Source organism: Solanum pennellii, chromosome 8 (assembly GCF_001406875.1).
Source record: "Solanum pennellii chromosome 8, SPENNV200".
Lineage (NCBI taxonomy): Eukaryota > Viridiplantae > Streptophyta > Magnoliopsida > Solanales > Solanaceae > Solanum > Solanum pennellii.
In genome coordinates, this window is record NC_028644.1 from 46,595,845 (window position 1) to 46,615,209 (window position 19,365).

Here is a 19,365-nt window from a genome sequence, read left to right on the forward strand (position 1 = left end):
GCGCACATTCCATGTAAATATGCATGCAGGCCTTGGCTGATGTTGCCTGCCGTTGGCCAGACATCGCATGCATGAAGAGCACAAGCCTTGGACGATGGTACCTACCCTTGGTCGACGTTGATTTTGCCCAGCCGATGCACACACTCCACTGGTGATGCATGCATGCCTTTGATGATGATGCATTTCATTGTCTAATGTCTCTTTCCAAATGTGCACAAACAACATCAGATGTGTGAAGATCTTGGTAAATGATGCTTGTTGATGGCCAATGTTGGTCGGTCGATGCACGCATGCCACTATCTATGTCGTGCAATTGATGCGCACACACCATGGCTGATGTGTGTGGGCTATGGACAATACTGGCAGCCCACGCCTGACATTGGCTGACTATTGTGTGAAAGACAACAGGCATGCGGGAAGGCCACGTCCGAAGTCGATTGACCGTTGTGTGCAAGCCAATGGCAATAATGAAAGGTCACGCCCCACGTTGGCTGACCGTTGTGCAGGACAAAGGCGATACAGACAGTCCACACACGACGATGAATGAGCAATGTGCATAAGCCACGATCGATGCGGGAAGTCCACAGTTGACGTCAGTTGAGCAATGTGCGAGCCACAGGCGATACGGTTAGGCAACGTTTATTATTGATAGACCGATGTGTGCAGGCTATAAACGATGATGAACGGCCACATCGGACGTGGGAAGACAGATGTGTGTGACTACTAAAGATGCTGGAAAGTCACCTTCGACATTGGCTGACTGATGTGTGCAGGCCAGGACGATAAGTGAAGCCCACGTACGACGTTGGTTGGCTGTTGTGTGCGGGCCAAAAGCGGTGCCGGTAGACCACGTCCAACGTCGGTTGACCGACGTGTATAGGCCAAAGGTGATGTGGGAAAGCCATGTCTGACATCAACTCACCTTTGTGTGCAGGCCAAAGGCTATGTGGGAAGGCTACACCTAACGCGGGCTGACTGTTGAGAAGGCCAATGGCGATGGGGGCAGGCAATGTCGAATATCGTCTGACCATTGTTTGCAGGCAAAGCGCAACACGGGCAGTCCAATCCCGATGATGGTTGAGCGTTGTGCACAAGCCAAGTCTGATGCATGTAGTCTACAACCAAAGTCAGCTAAGTAATGTGCAAGCCACATTCGATGCGGGAAGCCCACATTCGACGTCGAATGGCCGTTGTGTGCATGCAAAGGACAATGCAGGAAGGCCAAGACTGACGACACTAAGTGATATCCACAAGCCATGAATGATTCTGCCGGTCCATGTTCGATGTAGGCTGAGCAATGTGTATAGGACACGGCTGATGCGGTAGTCCACCACAAATGTTGCCTTGTCGATGTCGTTTATCGTTGGCTAATGTTGCTTTCCGGAAGCACGCAAACCTTGGCTGATGCTTCCTACTGTTGGCCCACGCAGATGTCGCCCTACCGATGTGCTCATTCCATGGATGATGTGTAAAGTGCTTGGCTGATGTTGCCTACCGTCGGCCAACATTACTTGCTCGAAGTGCACATGTATTAGTTGATGTTGCCTGACGTTAGCCGATTCAAATGTTGCGTAACTGATGCTCACATACCACGCGTGATGTGTGCTATCTTTGGCTGATGATGCATTGAATTGGCCAATGTCTCTTTCGAAATGCTCACATGCCATGTAAGATTCATGCAGGCCTTGGAAAATGCTACATGTCGTTTGCCGACATCGCTTGCATGAAACAACACAAGCCTTGGATGATAGTGCCTGCCATTGGTTGACGTCAATTTCGCTCAGCCGATGCACACACTGCATGGGTGATGCATACATGCCTTGGACGATGATGCATTTCGTTGTCCGACGTCGCTCTACGAATGCACACAAACCACATGACCGATGCGCACACGCCATGGCTGATGCATGTAGCCCTTGGTTGATGATTCCTGTCATTAATTGATGTCGCATGGCCAATGCGCATAGTCTATTACTGATGTCACCAAAAACGATGCACACATTCCACGGCTGATGCATGCAGGCTTTTGCTGTCGCTGCCAACTATTGGCTGATGTCCCTTGACCGATGCGTGCACTCCACAACAAATGCTTCCTGGCCAATGCGCTCAGACCACTGCTGATGTCACCCAGCAATTGTGCACATGCCACGGCTGATGCATGAAAGCCTTGGATGATGCGGCATGTCTTTGGCTAATGTCGCTTGCAAGATGCGCACATTTTACCCTATGCAGGAAAATCTTGGTTGATGTGCCATTGGCTGATGTTGCTTGACAGATATGAACATTCCACGTCCGTGCGTACATGCCTTAGCTGACGCCGCATTCCATTGGTCGACATCGATTGCCTGATGCTCACATGCCATATCAGATGCATGCAGTCCATGCTTATGTAGGCTGACATTGGCCGACATCGGCAGACCCATGTGTGCAGGCTATGGACAACGCTAGTAGGCCACATTCGATGTAAGCAGACCGATGTGTGCAAGTTACGCATAATAATGGAAGGACACGTTCGACGTAGACTAACCAATGTGTGTAGGCTACAGATGATACTAGCAGGCCATGTTTGACTTTAGAAATTCAATGTGTACTGGCTACGGATGATGCTAACAGCACACGTCCGACATAGATTGATTATTGTGTGCATGCCAAAGGCGATGCGGGAAGACTACGCCTTACATCGGCTGACTGTTGGTGTAGGCCAAAGGCGATATGGGAAGAATATGCCCAACGTCGGTTCACCTTTGTGTGTATGCCAAAGGCGACGTACGAAAGGAACGCCCAGCGTTGGCTAACCCTTATGTGAAGTCCAAGGGCAATGTGTGCAGTCCATGCCCGAGAATGAGTGAGCGATGTGCAGAAGCCACAACCGATGCGGGCAGTCCACGCCAAAGTCAGCAGAGCAATGTGTGCAGGCCACAACCGATGTGGGCGTTCAATGACAATGTCACCTCGCTGATGCCGATTGGCATTAGCTGACTGTTGTGTGCAGGCCACATTGGTCATCAGCTGAACGTTGTGTGCAGGCCACGTTGGTCGTTTGCTAACCGTTGTGTGTAGGCCAAATGGATGTGGGAAGGTCATGTCCCACGTCGACTCACTATTGTGTGCAAGCCAAAAGCCATGTGGGAAGGCCACGCCTAACGTCATCTGACCTATGTGCAGACCAAAGACGATAGGGGCAGGCAATGCCCGATGTCTTCTAACCATTTTTTGCAGGGCACACGATGATGGATTAGTGATGTGCGCAAGACATGGATGATGTGGGCAGTCCACGACAAACGCTGGTTGTGCTATGTTCACGCCACGTTGATGCGTGTAGCCCACGTCTGAGGTTAATTGGCCATTGTGTTCAGGCTAAGGGTGATGCAAGAAGGCTAAGCCTGACGACCATTGAGTTATGTGCACTGTCCATGGGCTATGTGACCGGTCTACACCCGATGTCAATTGAGCGATGTGCATAAACCACAACCAATGTAGCATTCCACGGCTAATGTCGGTAGGCTAATGTTCCTTGCCTGAAACAAGCACGCATAGGTTGATGTAGCCTGTGATTGGCCGACGCTGATGTTGCCCTGTCGATGCGCACACTCCACGGCTGATGCGTGCAGGCCTTGGCTAATATTGCTTGCCATTGTACAACATCGATTGCTTGAAGCGCACAAGCCTTCGTTGATGTTGCTTGACTTTGGTCGTCAGTAGCATAAAAATGTGTGCAGGCTATGGACGATGTTGGCAGGCCACATCCGACATCGGCATACCAAGTGTACAGGATTTGGATGATATTGGTAGGCCACGTCGACGTTGGCATATTGATGTGTGCAGGTTGCGGACAGGGCTAGCAGGCCACAGCTGGCGTTGGCTCACTGATGTGTGCTGGCCACAGACAGTAGGTGCATTCCACGTCCGATATCGGCTGACTGTTCTGTTAAGGTCAAAGGTGATATGGGCATACCACGTCCGACGTTGGCTGGCCGTTTTGCGCAGGCCAAAGGCGATGCGGGAAGGCTACGTCTGACAATTTTATGAAAGTCAAAGGCTATGCGAGCAGTCCACGATCGACAATGACTAAGCTATGGCTCAATCCACGACCGATGTGGGTAATCCATGGCCAACGTCGACTGAGATATTTGCACAGGCCACGATCGATGTGGGAGGTCTACGACCAATGTCTCCTCAACGGTAACACTTGTTGTTGGCGTACGTCCCTTGCCCAAAGCGCACATGGCTTGGCTGATGCGCTGCCATTGGCCGACGCTCATGTCGCTCAGCTAATGCGCACACGCCACGGCTTATGTATGCATGCCTTGTCTAATGATGCATGTCGTTGGCCAACGTCGCTTGCTCGATGCACACTAGATACGGATAATTATTTTTGCCATTGGCCGATGCCCATGTCGATTTCCAAGTGCACACACGCCATGTCCGATGCGTACAGGACTTGATTGATGCCCCCTGCAGTTGGCCGACTTCGCTTGCCCAATTCTAGATGCCACGTCTGATGCACGGCCTACTTGGAGCTCTTGATTCTGTGGCGCAGATTCTAACTAAGAGGAGTAGACATCATTTTTCTATAGATTCATAATGAACATGCACTACCCAAATATGCACATTCTAAGGTACACATACTCATAACTTGAACAAATAACTTTTTTATTTATAAAAAATAGATTTCAACAATTTTATTTTTCGTGAAATCCTAAAAATGAGTAACTGATTAATAAAACATAGGGTAAATATGAAAATGATATAAAAATAACGTCAAAACATCACAAATAAATATAGTAACCTTAAATTAAACAATTTCAATATTTTTAAATTTTTTTTAATAGGTTCAGTATATCTTAAAAATGAGTAATTGATAAAAAAAAATAGGAAACATATAAATAAATTATATAAAATTGACGCCAAAAATTCACAAATAAAATATAGTAACCTTAAATAACTTAAATTTCAACAATTTTTTTAATTTTTATTTTAGTTCAATAAATCTCAAAAATGGGTAATTCATGAATAAAAACTAGGAAAATCTGGAAAAAAAAATAAAATAAATTAATGCAACAAATTCATAAAAAAATATAGTAACCTTAAATTTATCAATTTCTTCAAAAAGAAAATTTAGTTTTATTTTTATTCAGAAAAATCCCGAGAATGGGTAATTCATGAATAAAAATAGGAAAAAGATGAAAAAAAAATTAATGCCAAAAGTTATTAAATAAAATAGTATCCTTAAATTCAACACTTTCGACAATTTTTAAAATTTTTATTTTTGTTCTGTAAATCTCGAAAATGGGTAATTCATTAATAAAATATAGGGAAAATATGAAAATAAAATATAAAATTAATGCCATAAAATCAAAAATAAGTATAGTAACCTTCAATTCAACAATTTTGACAATTTCAAAATTTTTAGTTTTGTTTGGTAATTCCTGAAAATGGGTAATTAATTAATAAAATATAGGAAAATATATAAAAATCATAAAATTAGAGCCAAAACTTCACAAACAAATAAAGTAACCTTAAATTCAATAATTTCATAAATTTTAATTCTTAAAATATGACGTAAAATTAAAAAACCAAAAAATAATCTTTAAAAATGAATAAAAGTCAGAAAAAATATGAAATATGCTCGAAAATACTTCTAAAAATGTTAAACTAATGATATAATACTTATTTGTACAAATAAAGATGTTTCAATAACGTACGAACCGTAAATGTAATGAAAATAGGTACGAATGAACCACGTGAGGCGGAAACATTTAGAATAGATGATAGAAAATTGATGAATATGTTGTTATGTAGGAAGGGTGTTTCAAACTATTCTAATTTTTGTTCTGCATGGATATCCGCTTTTTGTCGACTAGACCTTGAGCAATGTCACCGCATGCGACGTCGCTTGTCTAACAAGTGCAAGCCACATATGAAGTGGGTAAGATAGTCCGATGTCGGTTGAGCGAAGTGTGCAGGCCACACGTGATGCGTTTAGGCCAAGTCTTACGTCGGAAGACTAATGTGCGCAGGCTATGGACAATGCTGGCAGGTCACGTATGACATCCATAGACTAATGTATATAAGCTTAGGACGATGATGACAGGACACGTTCGACGTCGACTGACCGATGTGTGAAGAACATGCCCAACATCGGTTGACAGTTGTGTAGGCAAAAGGCGATGGGGGCAGGCAATTCTCGATGTCACCTGGTCGTTCTTTGCTAGCCAAAGGCGATACTGGAAGTCCACACACTACGACGAATGAGTGATGTGCACAAGCCAGGACCGATGCGGTCAGTCCACGGCCGACGTCATTTGAGGAATGTGCGTAGGGCATTATCGATGCGGGCGGTCCACGACTAATCTCGCCTGACAGTTGCCGCTTACCATTGGCCGACTTTGCTTGTCTGAAGCGCACATGGATTGGCTAATGCTACCTTCCATTAGTCGATGCTGATGTCACCCAGATAATCCGCACACGCCGCGACTTATGTGTGCATGCCTTGGCTGATGTTGCATGTTGTTGGCCGACGTCACTTGCCCAATGCACACTGGTTTCAAAGTATGATGCCAGTTGTCACCGATGTCACTTGCTAGATGTAAATATGTCGCGTGTGATGCATGCATGCCTTGGTTGATGCCGCCTGTAGGTGGGTGACGTCACTAGCTCGACGCCCACATGCCACGTCTGATGTGTGGCCCACTCTGAGCTATTGATTCTGTGGCGCGAATTCAGACTTAGAGAAGTAGACATTGTTTTTTCAGTGATTCATAATGAACATGTATAACACAAATATTCACATTTTAAGGTATAAACACACATTATCTTCCACAATAACTTTTTTATATAAAAAAGTAGTTTTCAACAATTTTTTTATTTCTCCGAAAAACTCAAAAATGAGTAATGGATTGATAAAACATAGGGGAAATATGGAAAATTGTAAAAATTATGCAAATAATGCACAAATAAAAATAGTAACCTAAAATGAGTAATTGATGAATAAAAATTAGAAAAAATATGAAAAATATATAAATTAACGCAAAATATTCACAAGTAAATATAATAAACCTAAATTCAACAATTTTAATAATTTTTTAACTTTTATATTTCTTCGATATATACCGAAAAAAGGTTGTTCATGGATAAAAAATAAGAAAAATGTGAAAAAAAATATATCTAAAATTAACGCCAAAAATTCAAAAATAAATATAGTAATGATGTTGGCTGACCGCTATGTGCACGCCAAAGGAGATGCATGCAGTGCACGCTCGACAATAACTAAGTGATGTGAACAAGCCACGGCCGATGTGGCTAGTCCATGGCCAATGTCAACAAAGCAATGTGCATAGGCCACGATCGATGCGGGAGGTCTACGACCGATGTCGCCTGGCTCATGACGATTGTAGTTGGCGGACATCCTTCGCCCGTATCACCTATGCCTTGGCTAATGTTTTGTCATTGGCCGGCGCTCAATTCACCCAGATAATGCGCACACGCCACAGCTTATGCATGCATACCTTGTCTAATCTTGCCTGTCGTTGGGCCACGTCGCTTGCCCGATGTGCACTTGCTACACAATGCTTCATGTCATTGGCCGACGTTAATGTCGCTTTCTAGGTGCACACACGCCACGTTTGATGCGTACATGCCTTGGTTGATGCCCCCAGTAGTAAGCCGACATCGCTTGTCCGATGCCCACATGTCACGTGTGATGCATGGACCTACTTGGTGCTCTTGATTTCGTGGCGTGGATTCTAATTAAGAAGAGTAGACATCATTTTTTTAAATAGTCATAATGAACATGTTCAACCAAAATATTCACGTGCTAAGGTACAAACACTCATTACCTTGCACAAATAACGTGTTTATTTTTTTAAAAAAAATAGTTTTCAACAATTTTTTTATTTTTTATTTTTTGGTAAATTCTGAAAATGTGTAACTGATTAATAAAACATAGGAGAAATGAAAAAAAATTTAAAATAACGCCAAAACTTCAAAATAAATATAGTAATCTTAAATTAAACAATTTCACCAATTTTTTTTTTATTTTTGTTTATGTTCGAAATATCTTGAAATTGAGAAATTGATGATTAAAAATAGAAAAATATGAAAAATTTATATAAAAATAATGCCAAAAAGTCACAAATAATTATAGTAACCTTAAATTCAAAATTTTCAACAATTTGCGTAACTTTTATTTTGGTTTGATAAATCCCGAAAATGGATAATTCATGAATAAAAACTTGAAAAATATGATAAAAATATTAAATTAATTCTGAAAATTCACAAAAAAATATAGTTACCTTAAATTCTTTAACTTCAACAAAAGAAGAATTTAGTTTTTATTTATTTAGTAAATCTCGAGAAAAGTTTGAATAAAAAAAGGAAAAATATCAAAAAATAAAATTAATGCCAACTGTTAACAAATCAATATAGTAATCTTAAATTCAACACTTTTGACAATTTTTTGAATTTTTATTTTTGTTTAATAAATCTCGAGAATGGGTAATTCCTTAATAAAATATAGAGAAAATATGAAAAAATATAAAATTAACGCCAAAAAATACGAAAAAATATAGTAACTTTAAATTCAAAAATTTGGTCTATTTTTAAAATTTTTATTTTTGTTCAATAATTCATGAAAATGGGTAATTCATTAATAAAATATAGGAAAATATAGAAAATTATAAAATTAGCACCAAAACTTCACAAATAAATAAAGTTACCTTAAATTTAACAATTTCATAAATTTTAATTTTTAAAATATGACGTAAAAATAAAAAAGGAAAAAATTAAACTTTAAGAAATGATTAAAAGTCAGAATCATATAAAAATGCTTGAAAACACTTCTAAACATGTGAAACTAATGATAGAGTATATATTTGTACAAATAAAAGATGTTTCAATATCGTACGAACCGTAAATGTAATGAAAATTTGTATGAATGAACCACGTGAGGCGGAAACGTTATGAATAGATGATGGAATATTGATGAATATATTGTTATTCAAGAAGGCTGTTTCAAACTATTTTGATTTTTGTTCAGCATGGACATCCGCATGTTGTTGACTATACCTTGATCAATTTCATCGCATGCAATGTCGCTTGTATAACAAGTGAAAGCCACGGATGACGCAGGTAAGATAGTCCAATATCAGTTGAGCGAAGTGTGCAGGCCACACGCGATCCGGCCAGGCCACGTCTTACGTCGGCAGACTTATGTGTGCAGGCTATGGACGATGCTAGCAGGCCACGTACGACATCGATAGACAAATGTATAAAGGTTAAGGACGATGATTTAAGGACACGTACGACATCGATTGACCGATGTGTGGAGGCCATGGATGTTAGGTGCAGCCCATGTCCGACGTCGATTGACCATTGTGTGCAGGACAAAGGCGATTCGGGTAGGCAACGTCTGACGTTAAATGACCATTAGGTGAAGGACAAAGGCATGCGGGATGGCCACGTCCGACACCGGTTGACTATTGTATGCTGGCCACGCTCGATGTCGGCTGACAGTTGTGCAGGCCAAAGGTGATTGGGGCAGGCAAAGCCAAATGGCTCCTAGCCGTTGTTTGCAGGCCAAAGGCGATACTGGCAGTCCACACACTACGACGAATGAGCAATGTGCATAAGCCATGGACGATGCAGGAAGTCCACGACCAAAGTCAACTAAGCAATGTGCAGGCTACAGGTGATGCGGGTAGGCCACGTTTGATGTTGGCAGACCGATGTGTGCAGGATACAAACGATGCTGGTAGGATGCATCTAACGTTGGTAGACTTATGTGTGCGACTACACATGATGCTGGCAGGTCACGTTCGTCGTTGTCAGACCGATGTGTGCAGGTTACAGACATTGTTGGCAAGCCACATTCGACGTCGGTTGACCAAATATGTTTAGGCTATGGATGATGCTGGAAATCCATGTTATACTTCGGCAGACCGATGTTTGCGGGTTATGGAAGATGCTAGAAGAAAACGTCTGACATCAACTAATTGTTGTGTGCAGACCAAACACGATGCAGACAGAGCACGTGCGACCTCGGCTGATCGTTATGTGTAAGCCAAAGGCGATAAAGGCAGGACACGCTCGATGTTGGTTCGCCATTATGTGCATGCCAAAGGTGATGCGGGTAGGCAATGCCCGACGTCAACTAACCATTGTATGAAGGCCAAGGGTAATGCATGCGGTCCACACCCGAGAATGACTAATAAATGTGCACAAACGATGACAAATCCGGATAGTCCACGCTAATATTAGCTTGGTAATATGTTCAGGTCAAGACCGATGCGCCTGGTCCATGACTAATGTCACTCTGCCGATGCCGCTTGCAATTGGCTGATTGTTTTGTGCAAGCCACGTCAGACATTGGCTGATCGTTATGTGTAGGTCAAAGGCACTGGGGGAAAACCATGTCCCACATTGGCTCACCGTTGTGAGCAGGCAAAAAGCCATGCAGGATGGCCATCTTCGATGTCTGTTGACCGTTGTGCAGGCTAAAGGTTATGGGGATTTGGGCAGTCCACCCTTGACAATGGTTGAACGATGTGCATAAGCCTGACTCATGCCGGCTGTCCACGATCGACGTTGTCTAAGAAATGTGCATGCCACACCGATGCGTGTAGCCCAAATCCGATGTCAGTTGTCCGTTGTATGCAGGAGAAGGGCAATGCACGAAGGCCAAGCCTAACAACTTTTGAGTGATGTGCACCGGCCACGGATGATGCAAACGGTCTACACTTGACGTCGACTGAGTGATATGAATAGGCCACGACCAATGTGGTAGTCCACAACTAAAGTCGCTTGGCCGATGTCGCTTACCTTTGGTTGATGTCACTTGCCCAAAATAAGTAGACCGTTGATGATGTTGCTTGTCGTTGGCTGACGCCGATGTTTCCCTATCGATGATCACACACCACAAATGATGCGTGTAGGCCTTTGTTGATGTGGCCTGCCATTGTACAATGTCGCTTTCTTGAAGTGCATAAGAATTGGCGGTTGTTGCCTAACATTGGCTGATGCAAATGTCGCCCAATTGATGCACACACGCCACGTGTGATACGTGCGAGCCTTGTCTGATGTTGCATTCCATTGGCCGACGTTGTTTTCCAGATGCGCACATACCATGTAAGATGCATGCAGGCCTTGGCTGATAATGCCAGTCGTTGGCCGACATCACTTGCATGAAGTGCACAAGCCATGGATGATAGTGCCTGCAGTTGGCCACTGTCAATTTTGCCAAGCTGATGCACACACGCCATGAGGGATATGTGTATGCCATGTATTATGATGCATGTCATTATCTGATGTCGCTTGCAATTACGCACAAACCATGTAAGATGTGTGAAGACCTTGGTCGATGTTGCCTGCCATTGGCCCACGTCGCCTGGACAATGCACACATGCAATGATTGATGTTGCCCTGTCGATGCGCACACGCCATAACAGATGCGTGCAAGCCTTGGTTTATGCGTCCTGCCGTTGGTCGATGTCTCTTGACAAATGCGCGTAGTCCAGAATTAATGTCTCCCAAACAATTCGCACACGCCACAGCTGATGCGTGTATGCCTTGGTCGTTGTTGTCTGGCATTGGCCGATGCACTTAGACTACGGCTGATGTCGCCCAGCTGATGTGCACATGCCATAGTTGATACGTGTAGAATTTGCTGATGTTGCATGTCGTTGGTCGATGTCGCTTGCCAAATGCGCATATGCCTTGTCTGTTTATGCAAGCCTTGGCTGATGTCGCATGCCATTGGCAAACGTCTCTTGCAAGATACACACTTGCCATGTATGCGCATGCAGGCCTTGGCTGAAGCCGCATGCCACTGGCCGATGTCACTTGCCAGATGCGCACATGCCACGTCTGATACGTGCAGGCCTTGGTTGGTGCTACCTGCCGTTGGCTGCAATTGGTAGGCCAATGTGAGAAAGCTACAATTGATGCTGGCAGGCCACGTCTAATTCGACATACTGATGTGTGCAGGCTACAAACGATGTTGGCAGGCCACGTCTTAAGTTGGCATACTAATGTCTGCAGGCTACAGACGATGACAGCAGGCAACATTCGATGTCGACAGACCGATGTATGCAAGCTATGGAAAATGGTGGCAGAACACGTTAGACGTCAGCAGGACGATGTGTGCAGGGTGTGAACCATGCCGGCAGGCTGCGTCTGATATAAGCTGACCGATGTGTGCATGTCACGAATGGTAGTTGCATCCCACTCCTAATGCCGGCTAACTGTGTATACAGGTAAAAGGTGATGCGGGCACACTACACCATTTTAGGTCTATAGCCACCCCAGAAAAGTGTGGCATAAAATAGCAAAAAGTCTTGCCTTTGCTCAAAGGCCACACTTTTTGACTTTAGGCAACACTTTAACAGGGGTGGCCTAATCCAACGTAACCTTTGACCTAAGGCCACACATTCCAAGTGTTTCCTAAGAAGCAACACATAAAAAGTGTGCCCAATACTATACAAAGGCCATACTTTTAGAATTTTATATTGAAACACGTTTCTGACCATAAAGGACCACTTTGAAGTGTGGCCTTTGGTTCTTCATAGTCCACACTTTCAAACGTGGCATTTGTTACAACAATGCAAGGTATGATCCTAACTTGCAAATGGGGGGAAGCAATTTGCATCAGTTTTCTAGTAATGGCCAGGAATCATAAAACCAGAATAACAACATGAATTCCATGGTACCTCCCGCCATTACTAAAAAAGATGTAGTCCTCGATTCAGCACCCTTCATTGTTGTTAAATCGTTTGCTGCTCGTTTAGTGCAAAATCAAGCCAAAAAGATATTCCTATTGAGCTTGAGACCCCTACCCACACTACTAGGCAGGGGCTGCCAGTTATGGTGTTTAAAAACGAAGACGTTTTTGAAAAACAGGCTGCTAAATTTAAATTCAAACTAGTTGGCAAGTTTACAAACACTATGCCTAAAGTAGAAATAATCTGGAAAATCTTCATTGTCCATACCTAACTACCAGGGAGAACCAATTCTCATCAAAACCGTAGGTGATGCATGTTACAGTAAGAGTTGAAAGCGTAAATTAGTTCTCTTTGAAAGAGTAAGAGATACCTTGAGTAAGAGTTGTTTCGTCATCCTGATTCTGGCTTATTCGCTCATCAAGGTTAACAGTTTATCAACAACTTGATGTGTAACCCATAAATCTCGCAAGAAAGCACAAAATAAAGTAAATTAGTGTTCCTTGAGCCTATTTCAGATATACTACACAGACCATATTCTAAAAAACCATTTCTATATAGCATCCAAGAGGTAGAACTATTAATCTCCAAACTTGATTAAAAGGACCTCTTTTATTACATTCACTATTATAATATTGTGATAGTCATCCGACTTCCAAAATAGCATGTTAATACAAGTTAACAAATTGACTACTTCAAAACGTCCATCTAGTTCCAGAACGATAATCTAGATGTTTAGTATTTTAGAAGTAGTGCAACAAGAGCACTTCATCACTATCATTTTCTACCTTTGCCTACTTTCATAGCTAGAATCTTAATGACTATAAAATAGAGTTACATATGACAACATGTTTTTGCTGTCACACTAAAAGGAAGTATTGTTGTTGATATTTCCATACATGCAAAGCCGTGAAACAGAAAAAGTGAATCAAAAATTTCACTATGATATAAGAAAATAAGATAGTTATTTGGAAGGGGTAATGGAGTAAATTTTATTTTCTATCAGTTTTTACTTGGGTCCACGTAAACATGCAAAAGATATTTCATTATGGGATACTTCTTCCATATGGAAATGTCAAGTCACTGCTGAACCTTTAGAACAACAACCAATGCTTTTAACCAACAAGAGACAAACAAATAATAATGCAGCAGCAACCATAACACTCAACTGAGATCAATAAAAGTAAGACGATTAAGATTTTTGAAGATAAATTTAACTAAGCAGGAACTACAAAAATAGCTCTATACATGATAACGATCAAAGAGAACTTTCATGAACATTAATAGAAACCTCTCAGGGGTGAGATCAGTACATCACAGTAACATACTATTCAATGATTATCATCAAACAACAAGACGAGAGATTTACCTGTTTCTGCAGAAATTCCCTCTTCAACTGCCTTCTTGTTCTCTCTATAATTGGTAATCAGCAAGGCACTTAGTGTGCTGCCTGTTGGGAATTAAACACACAACACACACAAATAATCTAGAGAAAAGAGAAACAGAACACAAACGGGACACACAAGAATTTAACGTGGTTCGGTTTCCCTACTCCACGACTGTAACAGGAGGATTTTATTTCACTTGTGCTACTCTGAATTACAAATACAAGGATCATATTTATAGGAAAACCAAATGGTTAACCTAGGGTTTCAGTAATGGGTCGGGCCGGCTCACAAGCCTCCACAAAGCCCAACAATCTCCCACTTGGAGGCTTGAAGAATTTCAACTGTCATCCACTTAGAACACTTGTATGTCTAGTAATCTTTTTCAACTCTCTCCTGCTACAGCGGCCTTCTCATCAGTCAACTGAAAGGCCCGTTGAAGCTCCCCGAAGCTTCAACACATCAGTCACGGCTGAAACTGCCCTTGACTCGTCCTCGGTCCCTACCGGCTCCCACTTGAGACACGAACTGCCGGATCCTAGAACTCCCTGAGAACAAACACTCTCCATACTCAGCAAGAAATTTTCTGGAGACGTATCAACAGCTGGAATACTGGTTCTCTTGACCCACTGTCTTCTAGGAGCCTTGGCTGAAGCACGGCCGGTGCTCCCACTGCCACAAACGCCTCTGACTGGTCTTCCTGAACCTTTCCTTGCTCGTTCATCCTGAATCTGACCTGTGGCTCTGGGTTTCTTTCTTGCAAAGACAACCTTCTTCTGCCCACGAGATTCTGTGAACCGGACTTTGTTTTTCTTCTGAACTGGGACGGTCACTCCCTCAGACGGTAATCCGACAATATACAACGATCCTCTTTTTGTTCCACGAGCCATGACAAGATTGCCCCTCACGACCTTCCACTGCCCATTTCCGAACTTCACATGATGTCCCTGTTCATCCAACTGCCTAACAGAAATCAAACTTTTCGTCAAGCTTGGAACAACTCTGACATCCTTCAAGGTCCAGAAACCGACTGGCGTCTTCAGCACCATGTCACCCATGCCCGTAACATCAAGAGCTCTATCGTCTGCAAGCCTTACCTTTCCAAAGTCTCCAATAACCAGATTCTGCAATGCTTCACTGCTGTGGGTAGCGTGAAAAGAAGCACCAGAATCCATGACCCAGGAATCCACATTGCTCTCCGCGCAACAGATAAACAAATCCTCGTTGACGCTGTCTTCTGCAATGTTGACTTGTTTGTCTTTCTGGCATTGATTCCTGAAATGCCCCACCTCCTTGCAGTTCCAACATGTTACACCTGAGCCATCCCGAGCCTTTGACTGACTCCTTCTTCGGTTCCTGCTCCCACTACCTCTGTTATTTCCTCTGCCTCTGACGACGTTTAGCATATCACCTGATGATTCTCCAGAACTCCTTCTTCTGACATCCTCGCCAAGAACGAGATCACGAATCTTCTCAAAGGTGAATCCATTAGGTCCCACTGAACTGGCAACTGCTGTAACCGTTCCGGACCAACTGTCAGGCAATGATGATAACAGTAGTAAAGCTTGAACTTCATCATCGAACTTAATGCCAACTGACAAAAGTCTGGCTAAGATCGAATTCAATGAGTTGATGTGCTCGGTAACTGAACTGCCTTCCTTCATCTTTGTGTTCACCAACTCTCTAATCAGAAAAATTTTGTTTGCTGCAGATGGCTTCTCGTACATGTTAGACAAGGCTTCCAAGATGCCTTTCGCTGTCTTCTCCTTAAGAATGTTGAACGCAACATTCTTGGTCAACGAGAGTCGGATAACTGACATAGCTTTCCGATCCAAAACTGCCCACTCTGCATCAGACAATTTTCCTTGCTTGTCACCCAACACTACGTCCAAATCTTTCTGAACCAGCAAATCTTCAATCTGCATCTTCCACCAACTGAAATCTGTACCATCGAACTTCTCAATTCGGAACTTCCCATCTTCTGCCATCTCAAAGGACTTCGGCAATTCCCTTAACGGCGTCTACAGACAGCGGGCGGCGATTTGGACGATGCTCACGATCTGGACGCTCGCGGCTGGATCTGAGGCTCCTCGACGCGGCGGCCACTGGAACGGCGCGACGGACAGCACACGGACGACGGCTGTTCGCACCCTGCGCGGTTCTCCTAGCCGGCTGCTGCTTGAGGTTACCCACACGGTAACGGCGGCTACTCCTCCCTGCACACAGTTCTTCACACAAGAACCCTAGGTGACAATTTCTCACAGTTTGTGTTACAATGTTGTTGAAACCTCGCTCTGATACCAATTGTTGGGAATTAAACACACAACACACACAAATAATCTAGAGAAAAGAGAAACAGAACACAAACGGGACACACAAGAATTTAACGTGGTTCGGTTTCCCTACTCCACGACTGTAACAGGAGGATTTTATTTCACTTGTGCTACTCTGAATTACAAATACAAGGATCATATTTATAGGAAAACCAAATGGTTAACCTAGGGTTTCAGTAATGGGTCGGGCCGGCTCACAAGCCTCCACAAAGCCCAACACTGCCAAGATAATCCTTGTACCGTTTAGCTGCAACACTAATAGCTTAAAGCCAATAATTATTGAAGTTTGTCAATCTACTGCTGACTACCAAAGAATGCATTTAGTTTCATTAAGTATAACTTTGATGGCATTGATGCAAAGACCTATTAGAGATATATGGACGATCATGATTCTCGATTATACTTCCACAAGTCATGTCAACCTTTTCCATTCCACCTCTAATCAAATTTCAGCCGTCTCTCTTATTCTAGGTCTTTGTTTCTCAAGGAACTTCCGATTTTGCAGGCCTTGAACGGCGCCGGAGAAATTGTATTTTCAGCCATCTCTCTTATTTCTAGGTCTTTCTTTCTAGAAATCGAGGGAAATAGATATTAAGGAGGAATCTTATAATTTTAGGCAAAAATGATACTATATATCATATTAGTCTTATTTTCTAGAAATTGGGGAAAAATTATATGGGAAAATTTTATGAGAATTAATATGACACACTTATAAAATGTTGTTTTTGAACATATAAATATTGCACAATTTAAAGTGTAGCTATATGTATAAATAAGTGTTGAAAATTGTTTTATTATTCGGCCACGCTTATTAAGTGTAGGGTATAATTTAAAGAGCACACTTTAAAGTGTTGCCAATATTTGTGTGGCTAAAAGCTCGATATAAAGGTCACACTTTAAAAGTGTGCTCTTAGATACTTTTTGCAACACTTTTTAAGCGCTCTTTAGAATTAGTGTTGCCATAAGCCTAATTTGGTGTAATGGCAGACCACGTCCGATGTCGGCTGGCCGTTGAGTGCAGGACAGAGGTGATGCAAGCAAGCCACATCTGACGTGAGTTGACCACTCTGTGCAGGTCAAAAAGTGATGCAGGCAGGCAATGCTTGAAGTTTGCTAACTTTTGTGTGCAGGCCAAGGAAGATGCGGGCAGTCCACGTATGATAATGATTATGCGATGTGTAGAAGCCATGGCCAATGCGGGTAGTACATGACCAACGTCAACAGAGCGATGTGCAACAACACACAATTGATGCGGGCGGTCCACAACCAGTGTCGTCTGGCCAATGCCGCTTGTCATTTGCGAATGTCGCTTGCTCAAAGAGCATAGGCCTTCACTGATGCTGCCTACTATTGGCCAACGTTGATGTCGTGCAGCTTATGTGCACACACGACGGCTAATATGTGCAGGCCTTGGCTGATGCTGCCTGTCATTGGCCGACGTTGCTTGCCTGATGCGCACTGGCTAAAGGCAATGCTGCATGACATTTGCCGACGCTGATGTTCCTTGCCAGATGCACACATGCCACGTCTGATGCATGCACACCTTGGTTGATGCGGCCTGTAGTTTGCTGGCGTCGCTTGCCCGACGCCCTCATGCCACGTGTGATGCGTGTCCTACTTGGAGCTCTTGAGTCCGTGACGCGGATTCTAACTAAAAAGAGTAGACTATTTTTCAGAAGATTCATAATGAACATGTACAACCCAAATATGCACGTTCTAAGGTACAATCACACATTAGCTTCCATAAATGAGTTTTATATCTATAAAAATAGTTTTCAACAATTTTTTTTATTTTTTAATTTTTTTTGGGAAATCCTAAAAATAAGTTATCGATTAATAAAACGTAGGAAAAATATGAAAAAAATATTAAAATAACTCCAAAACTTCACAAACAAAGATAGTAACATTAAATTCAATAATATTTAAAATTTTTATTTTGGACCGGCATATCTCAAAAATGAGTAATTGATGAATAAAAAAATGGAAAAATATGAAAAAAAAGTTTTATAAAATTAACGCCAAAAAATTCATAAAGAAATATAACCTTAAATTCAGTTATTTCTTTTAATTTTTATTTTGTCGGTATATCGCGAAAAATGGGTAATTCATGAATAAAAATTAGGAAATATTAAAAAAATATAAAATTAACTTCAAAAATTCACAAACAAATATAATAACCTTAAAATCATCGATTTGAACAAATTATTCTTTTCATTTAGTACGTCCCGAAAATGGGTAATTCATGAATTAAAAGAATAGCAAAAATATGAAATAACAATAATAAAATATTGACACCAACAATTCACAAATGAATAAAGTAACATTAAATTTAACAATTTCGACAATGTTTTTAAATTCTTATTTTTGTTCGGTAAATCGCCAAAATGGGTTATTCATTAATAAAAAATAGGTAAAAAATGAAAATAAATAAATAAAGTAACCTTAAATTCAACCATTTCAACAAATTTTTTAATTTACATTTTTTTCGGTAATTTCTGAAAATGGGAAATTAATTAATAAAATATAGGGGAAATATGAAAAATTATATAATTAGCGCCAAAAATTCAGAAGTAAGTAAAGTAATCTTAAATTCTACAATTTCATATTTTTTAATTTTTAAAATATGACGTAAAAAATATAAAACAGTAAAAATAAATTTTAAAAAATGAATAAAAGTCGGGAAAATATGAAAATTCGCGAAAATACTTCTAAACATGAGAAATATATGAAAAATCCTAAAGATGAGTTATTGATTAATATAACATAGGAAAAATATGAAAAAAATATTAAAATAACGCCAAACTTCACAAACAAATATACTAACATTAAATTCAATAACTTTTAAAATGTTTATTTTTGACTGGTGTATCTCGAAAATGAGTATTTTATGAATAAAAAAAAGGAAAATATGAAAAAAAAGATATATAAAATTAA